General features: G+C 32.2%; 1 long non-coding RNA gene across 1 annotated transcript; it reads right to left on the minus strand.

Annotated features, from left to right (window-relative positions):
- Positions 1-10,156: 10,156 nt before the first annotated feature.
- Positions 10,157-11,501, minus strand: LOC133821341 (uncharacterized). The gene is made up of 3 exons (XR_009887495.1): positions 11,339-11,501; positions 10,382-10,832; positions 10,157-10,288 (listed from the first exon to the last, which is right to left on the minus strand). It is a non-coding gene; the product is annotated as an uncharacterized LOC133821341 (long non-coding RNA).
- Between the last annotated feature and the right edge of the window lie 4,879 nt (positions 11,502-16,380).

Raw genomic sequence — 16,380 nt, forward strand, 5'->3', positions numbered from 1 at the left:
TAAAAAAAGCTTGTTGTGTGTTTATTTAGTCTTTTTTCTTGTAGCTTATTTTACTTTATTTTATTTAGTTTTTTTTTCTTGTAACTTATTTTATTTTGTTGTTATTTTTCTTTCTCTATTTTTTTATTATTGTTGAAAACAAAAATCTAAAAAAAAACTTGTGTGTGTATTTAATTTCTTTTTTCTAATTTATTTTTGGAATTTTATTTTATTCTATTTTTTTTTATTGTAGTAAAAAAAAAACCAACTTGAAAAAAAAGAGATATAAATTGGTTGCTTATATTTTCTTAGTTTAGTTTTCATTTATTTTTTTATTTTAATTATTTGTGTTTAGGATTAGTTACATTTTTTTTCTTTTCTATCTAACTTTGGTACTATTTTTTTTATGTGTTTGTAGGATTACTTTAATTTTTTTTGTTTACTTAATTTTTCCTCATCTTTGAAAAAAATGTTACTTTCTTAGAAATTTTTTTTTAGCCCTTTTATTCATTTGTTTTATTTTTTTTTCTATAATATTTTTTTTAGGTTTTGTGAGCATCTTATTTCTTGTGTTTAGATAATTTTTTTTATTTCTAGGTTTGTATCTTTATTTATTTATTTTTTTATTAGTTTTTTTTAATTTTTAGGTTTTAAATCTTTAAAAAAATCATAAAATACAACAAAATAATAATAATAATAATAACAAATCTTGTTTTGTCAACATAAGCAACTTTTGCTTAAAGGCCAATTTGAGTAAAGTTCAATCCATGCTTACTTAGTAACCTCGGGGAGTTCTAGTAAGTGTTGGTTGTAAGAGAACCGATTTTGTGAATTGTGAAGGCTCCACAATTATCTAGTAACCTCGGGGAGTTCTAGATAAAGTGTGGGTTTTAAGTGGGACCGTTCTAAAATCCTCAAATCGACCTGGAATCAAGTAAAATAAAAATAAAAAAATAAAAAAATCATAAAAACAAAATTAAAAAAAATGAATGATGCAAAGAAGAAACGTTTCGAGCTGTATTTTCCGATGTATTATCCTTCAGTTAGAAACAACCATAATTCTAGTGCTACTGAGGGTACTAGCCGTTTTAGGAGTGCATACAAACTTAGTGTAAGAGAATACAGAGAACTTGAGGTCTTACAAACTAAGTTTGAAAGAGAAAGTTATGAGGTTCCCGAGATAGATTATGATGAATGTTATTGTGACTTTGAAAGAGTTGACCATAGGAATCATAATTCTAGTTGGATCAACCCTGTAGATTTTAGTTGGAAGCCTGAGTACATCTACCATGCACCGCCTCACATGAATTTTGAGCCAAATTTTCCTAACTTCCCACATGAACCTCCATATAATGTCTGCCCTAATACAAATTCCTTAGAGGACACTTTACACACATTTATGGTGGAGCAAAGAGAATTCAATAGAAAATTTGTGGAAGATTTTAGGGAAACTAGTACTCAACTTTCAGAATTGACCAACGCTATTATTTCACATAATTTAAGTCAATTCCCATTCCAACTTGAGGCCATAACAATATCCCCTACTCTCAGTTCTAAACCCGATGAGGATAATGTTATTACAATTTGGAGTGACACTCTTTCCAATACCGAAATTCTTCCAACCACTCCAAAGAAAAATGGAAACTATCATACTGATGTGATAGACTTAATCGTTGAGGAAATCATAAACATATTTGCCATGAAACATTCACCAAATTTCCTCCACGATTTTGAACCCGAACATTTTCTTTATCCTGAAAATGTTACAAACGCTTCCATTTTTTAGACGCAGGATCAAAGAAAATTCATTTTTGATATAGGATAGTACGCAAATATGTAGTTGGTAGACTTTGTCAGAGAGCGATGCTTTTCTCTACCAAAGTCTGATCAGGTTTTATCTTTCTTTTTAGTATGCTTTATTTTAATTTCTGTCTTTATTTTATGTTGTGAATTTTACTTTTTGGGGTTTTGTTGTTGGTTACCATATTCCCTTTTTCTCGAACAATGAGCTTAACGTTAGACATTGAGGACAATGTCTCATTTAAAGTTGGGGGTGGTATGCATATTCATGTGTTGAAATATATTTTCATTACCATTTTGAAATTTTGAGTTAAATTTTTGCAAAATTCATGACAACAAAATCTTGGTGAGATAGTTTTTGCTATTTTTACTATTAGGAAGTAATTTTTTAGAGTAATTTCATGCACAACCAAACATTAAAAAAAAATACACACATTCAATTGAGAAAAATCCTAAAGTTTAAAGCTTTTAATTTTTGTGAGATGTGAGAATGAGAAAACAACTTTGAAAACTTCTATTGATCATTTGAGTTGGTAAAATTAATATTTGAGATTTAAAACATGACATTCACTATAGGGACACTTTTTGTTTTAAAGAGCCTATGTTCTATTGTAATTTCCTTTTAAATTTCTTGTATTTTTATGTTGTCTCTTGTCAAAAAAATTATAAAAAAAAAAGAAAAAGAAGAAATATATATAAAAAAAATTGAATAAAAAAAATATATGAAGAAAAAAAAAGAGAACAAGAACAGCATTTTTCATTTTCATCTTTTGTAGTTTTGTTGAAAATAAAATTGTCAAATAAAAAAAAATCAACATTACTACGTTTGTTTTCAATTTATGTCATCAATAGCAGAAAAGAAAAAAAAAAGTTTATGTATTTTTTACCTAATTTTGTATTGTTCTTTATTTTGGCTCTCAATATCATTTTGTAAAATTCCGAAGGTTCTTACGTCATTTAGATTCCAATTAATTGATTAACCTATCTTTTGATCAATATTTGTTAACATTGTTTGTCCTAAAACGATAACATCCATTTTTGAGTGTTAATTGATTAATTTCCAACTCCAAGAGTGTCAGCCATCTTCCATAAAAATAATTTCAATACACTTGTGAGGATTTGGAGTTGAGACCTTATTCTTTGGTGATTTTTCGATATGGTTCGGTGCACACATACAAAACTCTTGAATTACAACTTTGATAGTTTTAAATAGAATTTTATAAATTCTTACTAAATATTTTGTTAAACGATTTTGCATAATTTAGCTCACTAATTCATCTTGATAATAATTTTTATCTGCTTGAATTGCTAGGGACTAGCAATAAGCTAGTTGGGGGTTGTGATTAGAGGTGAAAAGTGCAACTTTATTGATCTTAAATGTCAAAATAAATTATGTTTTGATTATTATTTTCATTTAATTAATATGATATATTTTAAGAATGAAAATATTTTATTATAATTTAATTTATTGTTATTTTGTAGGAATTTAAGTTGCATTTTGGCATAAATAAAATGAAAGAAGAAATAAAGAGATGAATCTGAAAATCAATTAAAAAAATGGCATTTTTGAAGCCCAAAAATAGGCCCTGAATTCGGCCCAGCAAGCTCAGCCTTTTCCCTCTCTCTCCAGCAGCCCACGCCAGTCTCCTTTCTCCCCAGCCACCTGGCGGCCTCTCCACGTGCCACCTGTCTGAATGCTCCAGCAGCTCTTCACGCCATGCAGTGTTCCCTCCTTCAACGCAGCTTCAAACACCATTCAACCTTCAATCACCTCCAAGCCCAACGTCATCCTCCTTTTCCTTGAGCAACTCTCCAGCAGCCCAACACAAATGCAGCCCAACACGCCTCCTTCAACCTTTCAGCACCAGCCGCCTACATGGCAGCTTTTCATTGACTGGAAATGGGTCATTGGACCAACTGCCACCAGCCACCTTCAACCCATATTTTGTGGGTATTGGGATTTGCAACCACTACAAGAAAAAATGCTTTTAATAACACCGAAAATGTGTTATCAAAACATACCATAACACTTTTTGATGTGTTAAGACCAACTATGTTATCGTAGGCCAGGATACTTTACATAACACTTTATCATTGTTATACAGATGTGTTATTATACTGTCAACGATAACATAATTTCTGTGTTATTTTAATAAATAGATAAGTGTTTAATTATGTTATTTATAGTCGATTATATAACACATTTCAATACTTATAAATTTGTGTTATACTACACTTTAGTATAACACTTTTTTTGTGTTATACTACTCTTTAGTATAACACATTTTTTGTGTTATACAACACTTTAGTATAACACATGTGTTATATTAGCTTAGAGAAACATAATCTTTTTTTACTTACACAAAACTAGGAAAACAAATATGAAAGTTGAAGCCAAATAAGGTAACATAAATAGATTTTTATTAATTACTCAAATGTAATTACAATATTTAGTCTACTAGTCTAGGCTTAAGAAATCATATTACAACATAATTTATGCCCAATTCAGATTCCTTTATCACTAAATACAAAACAAGAAATGTATACAAAAATTAGTGAAATACATTCTTCCATTCTAAAGGCCTCAACTACAAATGTTGTCAAGAATTGCTCCAAAGAAATCATCTCAATATACCGGCACATTGTAAAAAAAAAGTCCTTTTATTATTAAGAACACAAGACATAAGCTAGTTTCCACCTGTAAGCATATAAAGTAAATTAACTTGAAAGAAATTATCTAGTTTTCTCCAAACTCACAGGATTAAGACCAAGCAGCTTTTGATTGGCTAGAGCTACAACCTAGAGAGAAGAAGGAAAAATATAAATGAATGAAAAAAAATGCTTACTAAATCAGGAAAAGTATAGGGATTACAAGTACTAAAATCTTACAGAAAACACTTCATTTATTTCATAGTAATCAATCTGAGAAGCATCTAAACAAGCATTTGAAATAGCTTTTGGTATCACAAGGGCTGGAGCAGTTGTAAAGAATTCAGGTGCCTGCAAAGATAATCTTCTTTGAGCTATGTTTCAGCAAAAGTAAAATAGAACTAGGAAGCCAATTCATTGGAGCACCTGAGCTGCATCAGCATAGCCCTTAATCTTTGCAATTACTTGCAATCCAAGTTGAAGTGCCTTCTCTCCACTCACTAGGAGTTACCTCTTAATATTCTAAGCTCGGCTTTATTCTTTGCATCAATATCTCGATGGCTTTGCAGTTTCTTTGAAAGTGTTATGCTTCAAAAACAGGTCAGTAAATGCCACCCTCAAGTTCTTAACCTCTCTATCTAATTCACTTGGTGTCCTTTGCCTGCAAGATCCTAGAAGATGGAGTAGGATCCACCAAAAACTGAGATAAGTCTACAGATCAGTGCTTGAAGTATCATACAAAAATAAAACTGTAAAACCCACATAGCTCTTACCATTTTCTGAATTTTTTTTCAAGACTACAGTATGTATTCCATCTCTTAGATACCACAAATTGTCAACAGCAGCAACTAAATTACTTAAGATGTTCTTAGTCTGTTCAGAGGCTCTCTGTTGATCACCTTCCATTTGTTTAGGAAGGTCACATAAAGATGAACTTTCTATTGCACCAGTTTCCGTAAGACGACTAAGAAAAGCCTCATGAAAAGTAGATTCAAATTCATCTGAAATACAGTATAAAACTTCCTTATCAACAAACACTTCAAACACTATTTCCCTGATGTTAGTTCCAGTTTGCAAGCATGGGTTATAAAGCCCTTATAGGTGCAAAATAATTAAACTTGTAACTAAACTATACTAAATTTCTATGACTAGAATGATAGTAAATGTAGAAGCAAATATTACATCCTTATGTTAATAAAACAGATCTAATGATCCACAACACAAAAACCAATTGTTATCTTAAAAAAATAAAACCAATTGTTATCCACAACTTAAAATACAACAAAAAAAATTTAGTCTCATAAGAAAAAGCATTCACTGCCCAAAATAGAGGCAGAGATTAGCTAACTTGTGTATATTTCAAAGCATCTATTCAAACCAATCACGTCATAAGGCATCGGTCGAGTTGGATTTAGGAATAAGGATTGATTTCTCTATATTTTAAATACCATGCCATTTCTAACTTCCTACAGCTTTAAACAAACAGCACAGCTAAAAGACTTTCAGTTGACAAACTAAAAATAACTAGGAAGCAGCCAATATGGAATAAACACCACAAGGCAAAACTAGAAAACTGCATGATCTCAAATAAAGATGCATAAACGCGATAGGCGATCCTAACAGACGAACAAGAAAAGAAGCTAATCATCTCAAAGCCATCTTAATAGGTGTTGTGAGACAAGACGTAAACACATCTGCAGGAAATTCAGCACTTTGTGGAAGAGTCTCATGTGCTTCACAAGCTCCAAGTAGAATGCAATCCCTTGTGTATCCAGAGGAGCTAGAAGCAACCCAATCATGAAGCTGCCAAACCATCAAATCAAGTCACTATATTTACAAATATATTTATATATAAATATCTGAATTACAGATAATGAATTCATGTCACGTAGCACCTTAATTATCAATACATATATCAATTCATTATATGTTTTGAGTTAAAGCTTTACCTCAATAAAAGCATTCACAATATTCCCCCAGCCACAGAGTAATCAAAAACATATATGGAGGGTATCTTCAACCAAGAATCAAGGTCACTGATTGGAAAAGGGATATACTATGTATAACTCTGCAGTACCAATAACATTGGTGAGAAACCAAGCAAGACTCTAGTGATTGACCTTAAATTAAAGAGTCATAAAAGAGTTTCAATGAAATAGAAGACCTTATTGAAAACCCAAATTTCACCACTAATGTTTCAAATGCTAATTAAATAGAAATTTACAAAGGAACAATGCTGCATAAATATCCAGTTTTGACATTAGACTGCAAAAAATAACTTAGCAATCCCAAAAAAGAGTCAATCTCTAAATGAGATACAAGTAAACAAAGTAGTCAAATACTAAAAAATATGACTAGTTTTGTGTGTTAGGACTGTGATAATAATGATTGTGTGGTCACTATCAAACTCTCTCATTAACAAGTTTTTTAAATGAGGCTATCCAAACAGTATCTAAAAATGCAAAAACTTGATAGAAAACCTCAACACATGAACACATGTCAAGTCTTCAGAAATATGCCATTAATTAAAAAGTTCCAGCTTGTTCTTGAAGTACTTTTTTATCACTGATGAGAAGGAAAAAAGTTAGTTCGTATAATTTTGTTTAAAGACTTATTACAAACAGTTTCAGGGTTTAATCTAATATTTTGTATCCATTCATGATAAGCACCCAATTAATGAATAAACTACATTTATACAAAGCAAAAAGAAAAAGGAAAAAGACACACATCTGGAACGACAATCTGAGCATCAGAGTTCTCAATCAGTGGGGCACTAGATGAAAAGCTTCGATTTCCAGCACTGGCAAATTGAAGTTAAACCTCACTAACCAGTAAGAGCTTGAGTGCTCTAGAGAAGGTTTCTTCAGCGTCATTTGAGAATTCCATATACATAGGCAGAACTCCATGATAAAGCACCAGCCTCTGCTTAATCCTTTCTCTGCTAAGCACAAATTATTATGTCAGATAAAATATTTTGCACTTGCAAAACCGTGCTACTCTCAAATTTAATAAGCACCCGAGCATATTTTGAGTGTTGAATATATTCAATTAGCATGAGAAAAAATATGCCGTTAGTGAATATGGATGATAATTATAATAACAGATAAGAAATAGTACTTAGATGGTTTACGAAATCAGTTCAGTTCATAATTATGCATCCAGTAACTTTATTTTAGCTATGTTGAAATCTTGAAGAGTCAAAAGATGTCATCAGCTGTGCTGGCACAGATTTTGCTAATCCTGTTCACTTACTTTCTTTTCCCATTTCTGTACATCAGGAAAAATAATGATACATTAACTACAGAAGACTCCTGTGTGCCTAATTTGTCAAAAAAAATTCCTGCTAAATATATTATTTATGTTCACCTTCCTAATGTTATTTTATGCTACTTGCCCAAAGCCATGTTGTTAATAAACGCACTGTGTTAGCATACGAATCGTTGAAGAGTAATTATGAACCAAAATTACAGATAGAATTGATACATCGAAGATGAATTACATATCGTTCCTCATGATAGACTTACTCATTTGTGAAGGCAAATATTGTTGAGTAAGGCTGATAATGACTTAGGAGTACATCCATACATCCTGTTAACTGAGTATGCATTACTTTGACAGCTTTCAATGGATATCTTTGTTATAATCACAAAATTAGACGGCAGATATGTAAAATAAAAGAAAGGAAATGACAAGACAGAAAATTTGCATCAGACAAGAGGAAAAAGTCATACATAACTGATAACTCTAAAGTGTCTAAGAATCATTAACATTTTTTTAACTAGAGAATACTACTACAATTATTTTTGTGGGATACACATTACTACAAAGAAAGCAAAAAATATAGAAAACAAACATATTTATTGAGTTTTGATCATACTTTTTCAATAGCCATTGCACATTGGAAATATATTAAGAGGCCACCCAAGGCCAAATGAATTAGTTAACTTACTTTCCGTGGGCAGTTTCTCCCGAAAGCATGACCGCATCAGCACCTTCCCGTGAGCCACTACCACGAACCCTCACCACCACCACCATCACGCCTACAAACCTGCATAACGCAAACCCAAACAGAAGAGAAACAATTAGAATAGCTCGTCCACAACCAAGAACCATCGTCAACCCAGAGGAGGAAAAAGAGAAAAGTAGATAGAATCAAACTTAGTGACAAACTTAGTGATTGAATTAATAGAATCAATTCTCATTAATGAAGTAATGATACAAAAGAGTATATATACAGAAAAGACCAAAACTAATATAGTAACTAATCTACAAAATAACAATAATTAGTTACAATGAACAACTAATTAACCAAAACAGTTAGTGTTGTTGGGAAAGCATTATATCGGCATAATTGTTGTAATGTGATATTTTAGTGTAATATATGGGCATAATTGTTGTAGTGTTGGCATAATGCATAACAACATTTCTAATAAATGGTCCGAATACAAGCAGATTTACAGAAACATAGATAACAAAATTTAAAGCATTAAAGAGATCTGCCTTTGACCAAACACCTTAACTACAGCCACTATATAGCCAGAATAAACCCAGAAGAAAAACTGGTAGGAGCTATGAACTAGGCTCATGAAAATTGGGAAAGAAAATAAGAATTTAGCAACAAGCTATTAAGTTATTTTCACCCTCATCATCAAATAATAATATCAAGATTGCCAAACTGATGCATATAAAAATATCCTCTCCTGGACATGGAAATCAGATATCAATAGCAGATAGTAATATTAAGGAATATAGACTCATTGCCTGATATGAAACAAGAGATTTATTTTCAATTTTTCATTGATATATAATGTATGGCTGATGTTACATGTATATATCCATGTATATTATATAGATCAAATGGTACCTACAAAAAAAATTCAGGTGCTCCATTTCTGCAATGTGTATCCCACAAATTTTTAAAAGGCTATTATTATTAAAGTTCTATTGTAGGAAATATTATCTTTCTATTACAAAGATATATTTATATGTATACTATTGAACTCCAACACAAAAACTTAACGAACAAAGACACCAACCTTCACAATAGGAGTAATAAACTCCACCAAGAAGGATGGAATTCTCAAAAGTGATGGCCAGAAAAAATGAATGAAATTAATCAACAGATCCTTGATATGTGAACCATCGTGATCCTGTACGAACATAAAAAGATTAGCAAAACACCATAATGGTCTCGACCAACGACAGAGTCCAGCCATCTATTTGTACTCAAATGAGTTAAAATTAAATCTAATGCAAGTTCAGATTATGAATGAACTAATTGTTGAAGCCATTCAACTTACTGCTAGAGCTTTGGCTGAATCTCCTTCAGTCACAATCAAGGTACATTTTTCATAGTTCCTTCCTCCGGCTTCATTAGCATCCTCCAGCTTATTGATATTGTGAACCCTTGTTGTCTTAGCTCCATCTGTTTTCTTAAGATCCTTGTTCTGCTTGAAGTTGGCCCAGGAAAGAAGACTATCCACAATGCCAGACTTTGCCACTGCAAGTTTAAAAGGTAAAACATAAACAAAGATACAGAAAGTAATGATAAGAGTGCATCTACATAAACAAGCAAAGAGCTTCCCAAACCTTTCTTTAAGAACTCTGGTGGGATTTCACATTTAGACCCAAAACTTCTTGGACGAATGGTAAGAGTTTCTTTAGTTTGAGAATCAAAAGTAGGATTGTCAATAAGAGCATTGACAAAATCCCATAAATAATTCTTCACATTGTGGGCTTTCAAGTTGGCAATCTTGTTCTTCTTATTTACAAGATTCATGACATGATTAGTGATCTGACTTGTGACGTGATCTACATGAGTTCCACCCTTGGTTGTGGCAATCGAATTTACAAAGCTAACCTGGTTTAACAAGAGAAAACAATCAGAATAAAACACCCTTAAAAGTACAGAACAGCATCAAAGTACTCTCATTTAACATAAAAATTCAAATACCTGTTGAAATTGCCCATCACTAAGCCTCACACAAACCTCCCACCTGTCATTCACTTTCTCTGTGATCCTGCAGAGAAATGGTCAAAAGAGTATGTTAGCAAAAACGATAACAAATGAAGAAAAAAAAAACCTTAACTAGAATCAGTGTGAAACAAAAAACCCTTGGAATAGTAGCATCTAATTTGCGGGCAGAGCGCAAATAAAGATCAACATAATCTAAGAATGATTTCACAGGAACTCATTTTCCATTAAGTTCCACTTTCACATTATTCCCAAGGCATCCAGCCATATCAAAAACTCTCTTTTTCATCAGCTCAACAACATCATCTTCTAAATGTGTCATGTTAAACTTAGCCAAATCTGGCTTAAAAGTCACCTTGGTCCAGTTGTCACTCTCCTTGCACTTTGTGATGACTGGATCAGTTTTCTTCCCCATGTTATTGGAGAAAACCTTCAAACAATCAACAGAAAATCCAATCAAATCAATATGTATGCTGAACCCAATTTCAAATTAACCACAGTAGAGAGCTTGTCTTAAATCAAAATCAAGAAATTAAATTTATAAACAAATTAGTCCCAATTTATGGAAAAACTTCAAATCGTCAACACACAAACCCAATCAAATCACCATGTCTGCCAAACTATGCTGACCAAATTTTCAAATTAACTAAAAAAGAGAGCTTGTCCGAAACCCAAATCAAGATATGATCTTTAACTAAAAAAGAGAGCTTGTCCGAAACCCAAATCAAGAAATGATCTTTAACTTAAAAAGAGAGCTTGTTCGAAACCCTAATCAATAAAACACATGAATAAACAAATTATTTCCAAATTAGGGAAAACCTTCAAATATTGAACACGAAACACCCAGTCCGCTCAACAAGTATACTAAGCTCAAAATTCAAATTAACTAAAAATATAACTTGTCTGACATCCTAATCAAGAAATGAACTTCTATACCTGCTTGTACTTCTTCAGACGCTTTCCATCAGCGGTCTCGATGATAAACTCAGTTGAGAAGATATTAGTGAGCTTAGCACCATACCCATTTCGTCCACCAGTAGTTTTCTTGACATTATCATCATAGTTACTACTCGTCAGTAGATGCCCAAAGATCAATTAAGGAACATAGACCTGCTCCTCCTGGTGAATCTCCACAGGGACTCCATCACCATTATTGTAGACACTAATACAGTTCTTTTCGACGTCGATCACAACCTTGAGGCTATCCATGGACTGATCTCTCTGCTTGTTATCGACAGCATTGACGAGAATCTCATCAAAGATCTTGTACAGACCAGGGACGTAGCTAACGGAACGGTTGACCATCTCCTCGTTCTCGCAAACCCAAAGGTTTTGGGCGTGTTTCTCGATCGACCCAATGTAGGTATCCGGTCAGAGGAGGATGTGCTCGAGTCGCGAGGGGGAATGGAGGCGCGGCGGATTATTGTATTCTTGCGCACTCGATGAACTTTGATTGCCTCGAGCGATCGAATCTCATCCATAGCCTCGCTCCACCAGTTTTCTTCTTCCCCTTAACACCCCCAGCAGTGGCGGCGGCGGCAATCAAGATGCTGCTGTTGTTGTTGGTACTAGGCGGCGATGAGGCGGCATTGCTGATCGAAGAATGGGTGGTCTGAGGTAGTGCAAAGAAAACAATGAATAGAGAGGGAGAATGGAGTAGAGATAGGGCTAATTGAAAATTGTATTCGGCTTTTTTTTTTTTCTATACAAAAAATTTAGCGCTTTTATTTTGGTTTTTTTGGAAAGATACCGCGATTTTGTTTTTTTAAAGGAGCGCTTTTTTTTAAGATATACTATGATACTTTTTAAATAAACTTATAATCCAATGTTATGGAAAGTGATATTTGGTGTAGTGAACATTGCCATTTTGAGCTTTAAAGCTCATCTTTTTTGGTGTTTTTGAAAAAGGGCATTTTGACCATACACCAAAATAACTAGGTTAATATTTATAATAAGATTTGATTTTTCAAAATCATATTTTATTATTAATATTTCAGATTTATTTTGTAAACCCCATTTTGTTGTTTAATTTCTTTTTAGTCCTTTTCTCCCTCTATAAATAAGGACTCTTTCTTCACATTTTCTATGTAATTTTTAGGTAGCAAAACTCTACCAAATTTTAGTCTCATTTCTCATATTTTCACTCTAGAATTTCATGAGAATGTCTAGCATAATAGGCTAACCTTCTTAGGAAGGTTAGGATGATCCTATATGTACTATGACTTTGTTTGGTATTTTTGATTCACCATATACTTAAAACTTATATATTTGAGTGATTTATTTTCTTTCATCTCTATCTCTTCATCTTATTATATTTATTTATGTTTACTAATAGTATATAGATTTTGTCAAGCACTTTCTATTTATTATCAAATTAGTGAAAATAATATAGATAATATCTCCATCTCATTCATATATATTTACTTTTGCTAAAATCTATATAGAATTAGTCATGCTCTTTCTATGTATTTTATAAATAGTAAAAGTAATATTTGTGTTAGGTTTTATGTCTAATCTTTTATTGCATTATTGCCAATGGTATAATGTCATTTTTAGATTTCTCATAAGATTTATTTCATCCTTCCATGGTAAAGAATATTAATCACTTGAATGCATTTTTGTGAAATATATTTGTGCTTCAATGTTAAATCTTCCAAATGAATAGTTGGGATGTGAACTATCCATTTGTGTAATTTTTGTGAATCAAAGATCCAAATAGATAAGTATGCATATTGGTGACTCTTGATCCTTCCTATTTGTTACCTATTGTTATATCACACTTTATTCTGTCTTCATTTATAATCTTTAAATTTGAAAAACAAAAAAAATATCACTTGTTCTATTTGCCTCATATTATTTATGTCTAACCTTTATTTATTGATTAACTTTATTTCTTTGCCTCCTTGTGGAATCGACCGCCCGATCTATACTACAACTACTGCTAAGTGGAAGTCACGTTTGGGCGTTAAACAACAATCAATTTCAAGAACGCAAAAGAGTTCTGGCAAACTTATGGTCATGCCTGATAACCAATGACAAACGATTTCATATAAACAGATAAATACCTACACTCAGAAAATCCCAGAGGAAGAAGATATAATATATCACAACTATTATTCGAGACAAATGCTCGACAATTTCAAACAATTCGGGCGTTTCACGCCCTCCAGTATAAATTCTAAGCTGTACGAGAGAACTGAGTCTCAACACTAAGATCTAGCCAATAAATATCCCCATCAAGGGTAACTATCGAGTAACCTAGGGCATCGCTACTTATCCAAGAGTAAATCCCTCACAAGGGTAACCATCAAGTCACCTAGGCATTGCTCCTATTCAAGACTGTAATCGAAGTTACACGGGTTTACAGAGAATTCTATGTTAATCAGTGGCGCTGGTGAGCAGTTGCCCCTAGGGTGTTCAGCCTCAGTCAAACTTGGCAACCCCTAGTACCTCTAGGAACTATCACTGAATGGCCAATATTCACGGCTACTATCCGGGAATAACTTATCAGAGCACTGGCTAGGTTTCTAACCGTTCACTGATTAAGTAAGCATGAGGGCCCCTAGGTCCCATTCATTTTGGCACCCTTAGGTTAAGACAAGCAATCCTTACCTCTTGGCCACTCGTCGCGGTAATGAACCAAAAATAATAAAATCAAGCAGTGTGACAGGGATCAGCGTCTAGAATATGATGGATATCTACCAGTCATATTTTCTGAATCAGCACCAACTAGACTAACTTCTCTAAGCTAACTTTCTGCGACAGTATATATATGTGCATGTGTCTCTATACTAAAATACAATACAATAGTCGTTTCATGTTGCAGTCACACAATAGAAGTTGACTTACTTGGAGTCCTTCTCTCAGCAAGATTTTCACCCTCCAATGTATAATCCAGTTATGCTTAGCCAATACTTTAATTATCCATACAGTATACTCGGATTAATTACTGCACTTCATAATTCATTATTATTATTTTGAGCATTTTGATCATTATAAAAATCATTTCTAAGGATTAATTATCCTTATTTGTTTTTAAACCCATTCAAGAAATTCATACTCAACAATTTGAGACTAAACCCTATGTCACGGGAAGCCCTATCCTATGGTCTTGATACCTAGGCTCGAGTATCACAATAGTATTTTCCCACAATCCGCTAAAAATCTTATTCTTTAGTATCGCTATTAACCAGTAATTTCAACAAGTCGGTTAAATATACAGAAGATTTTAGCCAGTATTATATCCAGAAAATACTAATTATATTCCTTAATTATTTTTCAAGAAAATAATGTCTTAATTTTCCTTTTATTTTCTTCAGGTTTTACTCTCTAAAAACCGATTTAAGGAAATAGCCTAATTTTAACTTAATTAGGAAAACCGTTAAAAAATTCTTATCATGACTACTTAATTTTCCTAAGTCAATTAATCAAGTTTACTTACTAGAAAAATAATTTACTTAATTATTCTCTCAAAATATAGGGTTTTAAATCCTCTTTTAATCCATTAACTTATTAATAAATTAAATCTTTTATTTTCAGAAATAATAAAAATTCTTTAATACAAATAATTCTCACTAATCTCAAAGTGGTATTTTAGGTCAAAAATATGTTTTCAAGACTAACCAAGTTTTTATCTTGCAAGAAGCAAAATTTTACTTTTTACCTTATGTTCCAAAATCCCATTTTTACACTAAGTGTGAAAACCTCATTTTTCACATTTTTAACTACATACTTTGTTAGGTCATAACTTGAAATTTACTTACCCAATTGTTACCGAAATTTCTTAATTCCATTTTTGTTATGCCATTTAGGTCTTTGTAAAATCTTAAGTAAAAAGGAGATTTTTTTATTGGTGAAAATATTTTCCAAACAATGAGGTAAAAATTACCTTATTTTCAAGTCCTTATTTTTTCCAAACGTTGGCACTTAATAACTTTCAAATTGTTCAATATTTTGTTACCAAATTTACAGTAAAATACTAGGTTATGCCAATAATATGTCCACCAATGTTTAGAAAAAACTGGGTTCATTTGACCTATATAGTGACTGTCCAAACATGCGCCCGAAATTAAGAATACGAAAAAAAACAGCTTTTAACCTAAATTTTGAAATAGCATAACTCACTCATTTCTAAACATTTTTTAGTGTTTCAAAAGCTCAATTTTATGTACTCAGTCTCAACAACATCACAGTATAATTTAATTTTACAAAAAATAATATAAAGTGGATGCTTGAACCCTTGGAAGTCACAACTCAAAACTTGTATTTTTGTTTTAGGATCTTCAACAAAACCATTAGGGATTTTGGTCTGTATTTTCAAAATTCAACACACAAGCATCATAAAAATAATAAAACAACTACCATAGCCTTATTACAACATGAATAAGAAATTTTAAGCATTATCTATACAAAATAATGCTTAAAACTAAAAACCATACAATAACAACCATAAAAAGTAAACTTTTACCTCTTGTTGTTCTTGCATTAGGTTTGGATGTTTCTACTAGTGTTGGATCCTTCAAAACTCTTTCAAAATCTTAACCAACTCCCCCAACCACATATATAGTTAGCTATGGAAAAATCTATAGTTAAAACTTTACAAAAGTCTAGTTTTTTGAAACTTTACCATAGGGAAACCCTTCCTAGACCAAAGCTTAAGCTTCTAAGCCTTCTTAGTGTTCTTGAGGTTGAAAATGGAGAGAAAACTTGAAAGAGTATTTTAAAACAAGATGAGAGTGATTGAGAGAGAGAGGGGGTCAGTTTTGGGGAGGGTTAGAAGAGTTTAGACAACTCTTAAATATCTTAAAACACTTGAGTGTTTTCTTTTACTATCCACTTGATGCCTATTAACCCTAAATTTAAAATGGGGATTAAAACTAAAATAATTTGGTCCACCCAATATTTTCCCTCACATGGCCGGCTAGCCTTTATTTTATTTATGTTATATATCTGTATTTTTTATAATGGTTAATAAATAT

Source organism: Humulus lupulus, chromosome 3 (genome assembly GCF_963169125.1).
Source record: "Humulus lupulus chromosome 3, drHumLupu1.1, whole genome shotgun sequence".
Classification (NCBI taxonomy): domain Eukaryota; kingdom Viridiplantae; phylum Streptophyta; class Magnoliopsida; order Rosales; family Cannabaceae; genus Humulus; species Humulus lupulus.